Source organism: Oncorhynchus nerka, linkage group LG1 (genome assembly GCF_034236695.1).
Source record: "Oncorhynchus nerka isolate Pitt River linkage group LG1, Oner_Uvic_2.0, whole genome shotgun sequence".
NCBI lineage: Eukaryota > Metazoa > Chordata > Actinopteri > Salmoniformes > Salmonidae > Oncorhynchus > Oncorhynchus nerka.
This window is the reverse complement of record NC_088396.1, coordinates 51,672,537-51,683,741: the sequence shown is the minus strand read 5'-3', so window position 1 is coordinate 51,683,741 and position 11,205 is coordinate 51,672,537.

Sequence of the window (11,205 nt, the reverse complement as noted above, 5' to 3'; positions counted from 1 at the left end):
AATTGTCCGTGTGTCTCTGTGTCTAATGCTAAACAGATTGGTCCCTTCGGGATGTAATGCGGGTAAAAGACCTTGTAGCCCCGCAATTCGTGCATCCCAAACGGGACCCTATTCCCTTTATCGTGCACTACACTCGTAGAAAAAAGGGGTGCTATCTAAATGTATTCACAGGAGAACCTTTTGAAAAACCCTTTTATGGATCCCAGTTAATATACATCAATACATCATTATACACATCAATAAACATAATTATACACATCAATATACACATAATTATACACATCAATATACACATAATTAAACATCAATATACACATCAGTACACATCAATATACACATAATTATGCACATCAATACATGTCAATACACATCAATACATACAGTACATCAATACACATCAATATACACATCATTATATAGGCTACACTCTTACCACTAGGCTACCTGCCACCTCTACACTCTAACCACTAGGCTACCTGCCACCCCTACACTCTAACCACTAGGCTACCTGCCGCCCCTACACTCTAACCACTAGGCTACCTGCCACCCCTACACTCTAACCACTAGGCTACCTGCCAATATACCCATATACACTCTAACCACTAGGCTACCTGCCACCCCTACACTCTAACCACTAGGCTACCTGCCACACCTACACTCTAACCACTAGGCTACCTGCCACCCCTACACTCTAACCACTAGGCTACCTGCCACCTCTACACTCTAACCACTAGGCTACCCTGCCGTCCCGATGAAGCACAATACTTCCTATTTGTCACCGATCAAACCCTGCTTTTGATTCATATGTCAGTCCTCCAAATACATGAGGTAACTGATGTAAAATGCACAGTCAAGGTCTCTTAAAACCTTTCTAGGGCAGGCGTTCCGCTAGAGGAACCCCTCGACAACATTCCGCTGAAAAGGCAGCGCGCGAAATCAATTTTTATATATTTTTTATATGTAACCTTCACACATTAACAAGTCCAATACAGCAAATGAAAGATAAACATCTTGTTTATCTACCCATCATGTCCGATCTCAAAAATGCTTTATAGCCGAAAGCACAACATAGGATTATGTTAGGTCATAGCCAAGTCAAAAAAACAAACAGCCATTGTTAGCGTGTTCAGCCAAGAAAATCCATCTTCATGAGGCGCAGGCACTTTGTCCAGACAAAAAGTTCCGTTACAGTCCTTTAGAAACATGTCAAACGATGTATGGAATCAATCGTTAGGATGTTTTTAACACTAAACATCAATCATGTTCCAACCGGAGAATTCCTTTGTCTGAAGAAAAGCACTGGAATGAGAGGTAACTCTGTCGGGAGACCAAGGCACTATGCCACTCAAAGAGGTCTCATTCCCCCTCCTTTATTGTTGAATCCTCATTCAAGTTTCTAAAGACGTTTGACATCTAGTGGAAGCCGTAGGAAGTGCCATAGACACGGTGTATTCAGTCAGCCAAGCTTAGAAAAACTACAAACCTCAGATGTCCCACTTCCTGGTTGGATTTTTCTCAGGTTTTCGCCTGCCATATGAGTTTTGTTATACTCACAGACATCATTCAAACAGGTTTAGAAACTTCAGAGTGTTCTCCATCCAATACCAATAATGATATGCATATATTAGCATCTGGGACAGAGTAGGAGGCAGTTCACTCTGGGCACGCTATTCATCCAAAAGTGAAAATGCTGCCCCCTACCCCAAAATAGTTTGAACTTAAACAGTGTTACACATTATACAAATAAAAACTAAATTCTACCAGATGATTTCATTTTTCAACAACAGATGAGGTACAATAAAAATGAAAGCTAAAACCAATATTAGAATTTAAAATGAGAAAACATTTTGCCCTACTAGAGGAATTATCTTTTAATTAAGAGGTGTAATGGAACAGAAACACATTGACCCCAGTCGGAACACTTACGGGTTTCCATAGATGCACCGTTTGTTTTTTCCCCTTATTGACTCAGGGATCATTTGGTACAGCTAATTGCTTTTATGTAAGCTGTCCCGATTGCAGGACATTCTGCAGCACATCCCCGGGGGGGTGCCAGGCTCTTTCCACAATTAATTAAACTCCATTAAATGCTCACATGGGTGTGCTGATGGCAGAGTGTGAGTGTGGTCTGGGGAAAGAGAAGAACACACACACGCACACACACACACACACACACACACACACACACACACCGTCATTTCCAGTCATTTCCACCCCCTCCCAATAGATTCACACATGGGTCACTCTGCCACTCAGACTCATGGGAATCTGTCCAGCCACTGGTGTCTCATTTGGTTACGTTGAATCCTGGCAATGAGAGAGGATATATGGCCGGTATGACCGGCATGATAACTAACTTTATGACATGTCTAAACACAATTGAATATTCCTCCGTGTGCCGTATATCACTTAACATGATCATTAGCAGCATTACGCTAACAACCTGATTTTGCATAAATTTGTTGTGTGCTGTGAGGTCATTTGCAATGACAGAGGATTATAAAATAACTAAACATGCTTCATTCCTTTTAATAATGGAAGAGTAATGTCAATTATAGACCTTGGAACCATGCTGTCTGTTAAAATGTAGACTCAGTCTCTCTCTGAGTACAGTGTCTTCCTCCCCCTCATTCTACATTTCATTGTGTTACAGTCTGAATTCAACATTTTTATTATTATTTTAATCTCACCCATCTACGCACAATACCCCAACAATTACAAAGTGAAAACATATTTTTAGAAATGTTTGCAGATTTATTAAAATGTTTATTCTGAAATATTCTCAACCCCTGAGTCAATATCTTTGGCAGCGATTACAGCTATGAGTCTTTCTAGGTAGGTCTCCAAGAGCTTTCCACATCTGGATCGGGCAACATTTGCCCATTATGATTTCCAAAATTCTTCAAGCTCTGTCAAATTGGTTGATGTTCATTGCTAGACAACCATTTTCAGGTCTTGCTATAGATTTTCAAATAGATTTAAGTCAAAACTGTAACTCAGCCACTCTGGAACATTCTCAGTCTTCTTTGTAAGCAACTCCAGTATAGATGTGTCCTTGTGTTGTAGGTTATTGTCCTGATGAATGATGAATTCATCTCCCAGTGTGGTGGAAAGCAGCCTGAACCAGGTTTTCCTCTAGGATTTTGCCTGTGCTTACCTCCATTACGTATATTTTGTATCCTGAAAAACTCCCCAGTCCTTCAATATTAGAAGCATACCCATATCATAATCCAGCCATAAGTATGCTTGAAAATATGGAGGGTGGTACCTAGTAATGTGTTGTATTGGATTTGCAACAAAAAAAACAACGTTGTATTCATGACAAAAAGTTAATGGCTTTGCAAAATATTTACCGGTATTATTTCAGTGCCTTGTTGCAAACAGGATGCATGTTTTGGAATATTTGTATTCTGCAAACGTTTCCCTCTTTTCACTCTGTCAGTTAGGTTAGTAACTACAATGTTGTTGATCCATCCTCAGTTTTCTGCTATCACAACTATTCAAATCTGTTACTGTTTTAAAGTCACCATTAGCCTCATGGGGAAATGCCTGAGAGGTTTCCTTCCTCTCTGGCAACTGAGTTAGGAAGGACACCAGTATCTTTGTTATGACTGGGTGTATTGATATACCATCCGAAATGTAATAAAAATGTCCACCATACTCAAAGGGATATTCAATGTCCGCTTTTTTATTATGTGACTTGTTAAGCACATGTTCACTCCTGAATTTATTTAGTCTTACCATAACAAATGGGTGGAATACTTATTGACTCAAGACATTTAAGCTTTTCAATTTGAATTAATTTGTAAAAAAATAAATAATCTAAAAACATAATACCACTTTGACATTGTGGGTTATTGTTTGTAGGCCCAGTGACAAAAAATATATATAATAATCTCAATTTAATCAATTTTAAATTCAGGCTGTAACACAACAAAATTTGGAAAAAGTCAAGGAGTGTGAATACTTTCTGAAGGAAATGTAGCTTTCCTCTGATGTAGCATGAATGTGTTGGCTTTTTTATTAGCCATATATGGAGGACAAAAGAAAAACCACGTCAATCCAGCTGAACGGCTCCATTAGAATGGGATTGGCTCTATTAAGGAACATTATCTATTTTCCATATGCCTTGAGTCCTACAACTATGTCCCAAATGGCACCCTATTACCTATATAGTGCACTACTTTTGACTGTGCTTGTAGTGAATAGACCGGGCTCCTATAGGGAGTAGGGTGCCATTTGGTAGTATACCCTACCTCTTTTATATGACACATTCATAGACCCACGTCCTCTCTCTTCCTCCTTCCTGTCTCCCACAGCAGCTGCCTCGCCGGGTTAGGAGATAACAGCCAATCCCCAAGTTAATAGGTACCTCTTGCCCTTTACCTTGTCACACAGTGCTTAACAATGTCCCCCCCCCATCCACGTCCCCGTCCGTATCGAAAATAGCAAAAAAACATGCCCCCCAACCCCATCCAATATAACAGGGACACATTGACAGGTCAGGCAAGCTAAGAGGAGATTCCACTAGCTCATTCCACTGTGTGGGAGGGACGATTCATACAATAAACTAATTGCCTTCTGTTATTCATTCAACATGCAGCCAGCAATGCAGTGAATCATCATTCAAGTTTAAGTGGACTATCATTTGCATTCATCCTACAGAGTGGTTGGCAAAAGGAACACAGTTTTCATCCTACAGAGTGGTTGGCAAAAGGAACACAGTTTTCATCCTACAGAGTTGTTGGCAAAAGGAACACAGTTTTCATCCTACAGAGTGGTTGGCAAAAGGAACACAGTTTTCATCCTACAGAGTGGTTGGCAAAAGGAACACAGTTTTCATCCTACAGAGTGGTTGGCAAAAGGAACACAGTTTTCATCCTACAGAGTGGTTGGCAAAAGGAACACAGTTTTCATCCTACAGAATGGTTGGCAAAAGGAACACAGTTTTCATCCTACAGAGTGGTTGGCAAAAGGAACACAGTTTTCATCCTACAGAGTGGTTGGCAAAAGGAACACAGTTTTCATCCTACAGAGTGGCTGGCAAAAGGAACACAGTTTTCATCCTACAGAGTTGGTGGCAAAAGGAACACAGTTTTCATCCTACAGAGTGGTTGGCAAAAGGAACACAGTTTTCATCCTACAGAGTGGTTGGCAAAAGGAACACAGTTTTCATCCTACAGAATGGCTGGCAAAAGGAACACAGTTTTCATCCTACAGAGTGGTTGGCAAAAGGAACACAGTTTTCATCCTACAGAGTTGGTGGCAAAAGGAACACAGTTTTCATCCTACAGAATGGCTGGCAAAAGGAACACAGTTTTCATCCTACAGAGTGGTTGGCAAAAGGAACACAGTTTTCATCCTACAGAGTTGGTGGCAAAAGGAACACAGTTTTCATCCTACAGAATGGCTGGCAAAAGGAACACAGTTTTCATCCTACAGAGTGGTTGGCAAAAGGAACACAGTTTTCATCCTACAGAGTTGGTGGCAAAAGGAACACAGTTTTCATCCTACAGAGTGGTTGGCAAAAGGAACACAGTTTTCATCCTACAGAGTTGTTGGCAAAAGGAACACAGTTTTCATCCTACAGAGTGGTTGGCAAAAGGAACACAGTTTTCATCCTACAGAATGGTTGGCAAAAGGAACACAGTTTTCATCCTACAGAGTGGTTGGCAAAAGGAACACCGTTTTCATCCTACAGAGTTGGTGGCAAAAGGAACACAGTTTTCATCCTACAGAGTGGCTGGCAAAAGGAACACCGTTTTCATCCTACAGAGTGGTTGGCAAAAGGAACACATTTTTAATCCTACAGAATGGCTGGCAAAAGGAACACAGTTTTCATCCTACAGAGTGGCTGGCAAAAGGAACACAGTTTTCATCCTACAGAGTTGGTGGCAAAAGGAACACAGTTTTCATCCTACAGAGTTGTTGGCAAAAGGAACACAGTTTTCATCCTACAGAGTGGCTAGCAAAAGGAACACAGTTTTCATCCTACAGAGTGGTTGGCAAAAGGAACACAGTTTTCATCCTACAGAATGGCTGGCAAAAGGAACACAGTTTTCATCCTACAGAGTGGTTGGCAAAAGGAACACAGTTTTCATCCTACAGAGTGGCTGGGAAAAGGAACACAGTTTTCATCCTACAGAGTGTTTGGCAAAAGGAACACGGCGTTTTCAGGCCTGTCCACTGATTCAATGTGACCGTGTGACTTGGTCTCACAAAGCTTCTAGTTTATCAGCTTCAGCTTCAAAGACTTCTTAAGAGGAAAGTTGAGCAAGAACAAGGAGTTGATATAGAATGGAGGAATGGATTTTTGTCTAATAATGTACAGACGGTATAGTACGAGCACCAGAGCCCTCTGGGTTTACCTGTTGAAGTCGGGACTGAAATGTAGAATGGATCCTACCATCAATAACTGTTGAAGTCTGGCCTGAAATGTGGAATGAATCCTACCATCAAAAACTGTTGAAGTCTGGCCTGAAATGTAGAATGAATCCTACCATCAATAACTGTTGAAGTCTGGCCTGAAATGTGGAATGAATCCTACCATCAAAAACTGTTGAAGTCTGGCCTGAAATGTGGAATGAATCCTACCATCAATAACTGTTGAAGTCTGGCCTGAAATGTGGAATGAATCCTACCATCAAAAACTGTTGAAGTCTGGCCTGAAATGTAGAATGAATCCTACCATCAATAACTGTTGAAGTCTGGCCTGAAATGTGGAATGAATCCTACCATCAAAAACTGTTGAAGTCTGGCCTGAAATGTGGAATGAATCCTACCATCAAAAACTGTTGAAGTCTGGCCTGAAATGTGGAATGAATCCTACCATCAATAACTGTTGAAGTCTGGCCTGAAATGTGGAATGAAAATGAAAGTGTTGAAATTGTCCTTATTTCTTCAGACTAGTTTTTTTGTGAAGCTTTATTAACCTTACGATGTGTTATTAGTCATTCAGACAAGGTCCAGTGGGCCATTTCATTTGTAACATGTTTAGCCCAAAACTCACATCACTAGGTTGGGCACATTTACAACAACAAAAAAAGGTATTTCCCTTTAAATGTGTATTAAATGAGAAATAACAAAAGCTATTGTGCAACATACCTAACCTTACCTAGTAAGGAAAAGAGCCAATGGTATATTTACATACGATAATTAGGTGTTTTTTCAATCAGCAACATCAACGGTGGAGTCTGGAATGATTGGTTTCCATGATACAGATGAGTCACATGACAGTATCATGTCATCCCACACAGATAAAAGCCTAAATCGCATTGGGACTTGGTTCGGAACTGCCGCTATGGTCAGATGACACACAAAAATAGAGTGTTTTGGCCACCGGTGGTGGGTTTGGCCTTCGCAAAGAACATGCACAAAATACCTCATCCCTACTGTCAAATATGGTGGTGGATCTTTGATTCCACTGGTCCTGGGGGCCTTGTTAAGGTCATCCGCATCATGAACTTTACCAAGTCCCAGGACCTTTGAGCCAAAAAAACCTAGTTGTCTCTGCCAGAAGGCTGAAACTTGGCTGTATTTGATTTTCCAGCAAGACAATAACCCCAAGCACACATCAGAATCCACAACAAAATGGTTCATTAAAAACAAAATGAAGATTTTGTAATGGCCATGTCAGTCTCCAGATTTTAATCCCGTTGAAAACCTGTTGGTTTAATTAAATTGAAGATGTCCATAAGCTCAGACAAAGGATATCAAGGACCTGGAAAGATTCTGTATGGAGTGCTGGTCTAAGATCCGTCCCAATGTGTTCTCTAATCTCTTAAAACATTTTAGAAAAAGGTCCTCAGTCTTGTTTTCCTCACAAGGGGAGGGCTGCAGGTAGCCTAGTGGTTAAGAGCATTGGGCCAGTAATCAAAAGGATTTGAATCTCCAAGGCAACTAGGTTAACAAAAGGCTGTTGATGTTCCCTTGAGCAAGACACATAAGCCTAATAAGTCTGTCTGCTAAATTACTCAAATGTAAGGACAGGGTGTATTTATCACTTGTTTAAAGAAACATCTCTTTCTCGGAGCAATTGTATTAGTTATTAAAATTACGTTTCAACTATTATTATTGTTTTTGATATAGAATATAGCTCAGTAATTGTTTACAGTATTGTATGCGCATCTTCAAGGGATCCAAAAACTCCGGACTGTACATGGAAGGTGTCGAAACAAAGACATCCTCTTTAAATACATTCTAGATAATACAACAACTACATAAATACCTAGAAAGAAGAGTTTGTTGCATTGGGAAAAAAAACTAAACAAAAAACGAAATATTGTAATTTCTTTAATCTTTATTCAACTAGGCAAGTCAGTTAAAGAACAAATTCTTATTTGCACCACATTTTGGGTCTCCGAATCATAGCCGGATGTTCTTCAGCCTGGATTTCGAACCAGGGACTGTAGTGACACCCCTTGTACAGCGCCACACGGGAGCCCTCACTTGGAAAGATGAAGTATCGTCCCTAGAATAGTAACGGTATACTATTAACCTAAAGTCCATAAGTCAAGATGTGTAAACCTACATAATCGTTTGGCTTTTTAGTCCGTCGTTTTACAGGAACGCCACCTCAATATTTGAAAAGACTAAAACGGCATCCCAAATGATCACCCTATTCCGTATGTAGTGCATAACTTAGATGGAATTAGGGTGCAATTTGGGATCTGGCTAACGAATAGTCAATTAGAGTTCAATGGCGAAACATTTTGACACTTCAAATATATCAAAGTGTTTATTAAAACACCATAGATTACTGTTTTTAATGACAATTACGTTTTCATCATTTCCATTTTAGCTTAAAAAACCTTTGATCCCGTTTCCTAATTAAATTGTCTTCCCTCTCTGGCATATCACTGGGTGACAGTAAGTATATCAATTATGACAGAGGACATGGATAAGAAAAACTCTAAACACTCATCATTTGCTGTCCTCTCAACCATTATGCCACTTCAAGCTTTGCATGTTGCATCTGGTTAATTAGAGATTTACCTCCGTAACTAAGAAAAATATTTACTCATTATATACTCATTATATAACACAACGTGATGTTATTACAGTATTTTTTTATTTTTTTCAATCATTGTAGTTTTAATGTCACCTAAGTTGACATGTTAGTTAAAGGTGACAGAAATCCCATAATAACGACACATTTTAAGCTAATTTTGTAATAATGTATATAATAACAATATGTCACTATATTACACACCACAGAGAGAGAGAGTATAACATCCACTAACTACCAGTTTAATCAAAACTAAGGGATATTATTTTGGTCAAGGACTTGTAAGTAAGCATTTCACTGGAACCTCTACTACACCTTTTGTATTCTGCGCATGTGACATATACATTATTTACTAGATTTTGATTTGAATTTCGGAGGAATGTTTAAATATCTTGCAGCATATACAGAGTATGGAAAGTGTACATCCTTCCTCAGAGGAATCGTCTCTCTTTCTCTCTCTTCACGGAGAGTTTAAAGGAGTTCAGAGAGATAACAGCGGGTCCATGACTCTGTATTTGACAGAAAGCTATGTACAGGCGAGTTGTTGAGTGCCGTAACTCAATGACAGCTGATTCAATAGAAGAATCTGAGGGTACAAGGAGTGCAGCTCCAGTCTGCTGACACTGAGACACAGATCGCGTACCAATGGGCACCCATATTCCCTATATAGTGCACTGCTTTTGGCCAAGGCCTGGTCATAAGCAGTGCACTGTATCATGAATAGGATGCCGTTTGGGATTCAGTAACACCAGAGAATCTATGGCAACAGGAGAACTGGCAATGCCATTCAGAGCCATCTGGGGTTAGAGAGAAAAACACTAGAAAGTTAACGGAGAGGCTGTGGCATCTTGTTGGTGTTGTGTTACAGAATGGTGACATAACACGCTGATTTGAACATGTTAAGGTAAAGAACAATTACAGTTAAGCGTTTTTGAGGAAATAGATATTATTATTTTTTTTTATTTTTTACATGAACATTTTCAGTCTGTTTTAAAAGAACGTCAAATCAAATGCATTCTGACATTGTTTCAGTAGTTCAAGGTGTGTTAAAGTCCCACTTAAACCCAGTCTAACTTTCACTCGTCACTAATCAACACTCTAACGCCCAAAGCAGTTTAGCTACACCAATCCAGAGAGAATGTTCTCTAAAGGACAACATTAGATACAGTAAATATATACAGTAAATATATATATATATACAGTTCAAGTCAGAAGTTAACATAGAACTTAGCCAAATACATTTAAAGTCAGTTTTTCAGAATTCCTGACATTTACTCCTAGTAAAAATTCCCAATCTTAGGTCAGTTAGGATTGACACTTTATTTTAAGAATGTGAAATGTCAGAATAATAGATGAGATAATGATTTATTTCAGCTTTTTGTTTTATTCATTGCATTCCCAGTGGGTCAGACGTTTACATACACTCAATTAGTATTTGGTAGCATTGCCTTTAAATTGTTTGACTTGGGTCAAACGTTTCGGGTAGCTTTCCACAATAAGTGTGTTGAATTTTGGCCCATTCCTCCTGACAGAGCTGGTGTAACTGAGTCAGGTTTGTAGGCCTCCTGACAGAGCTGGTGTAACTGAGTCAGGTTTGTAGGCCTCCTGACAGAGCTGGTGTAACTGAGTTAGGTTTGTAGGCCTCCTGACAGAGCTGGTGTAACTGAGTCAGGTTTGTAGGACTCCTGACAGAGCTGGTGTAACTGAGTCAGGTTTGTAGGCCTCCTGACAGAGCTGGTGTAACTGAGTCAGGTTTGTAGGCCTCCTGACAGAGCTGGTGTAACTGAGTCAGGTTTGTAGGACTCCTTGATCGCACACGCTTTTTCAGTTCTGCCCACAAATGTTCTATGAGTTGAGGTTAGGGCTTTGTGATGGCCACTTCAATACCTTGACTGGGTTGTTCTTAAGCCATTTTGCCACAACTTTGGAAGAATGCTTGGCGTCATTGTCCATTTTGAAGACCCATTTGCGACCAAGCTTTAACTTCCTGACTGATGTCTTGATATGTTGCTTCAATTTATCCACATAATTTTCCCTCCTCATGGTGCCATCTATTTTGTCAAGTGAACCAGTCCCTCCTGCAGCAAATCACCCCCACAACATGATGCTGCCACCCCCGTGCTTCACAGTTGGGATGGTGTTCTTTAGCTTGCAAGCCTCCCCCTTTTTCCTCCAAACATAACGATGGTCATTATGGC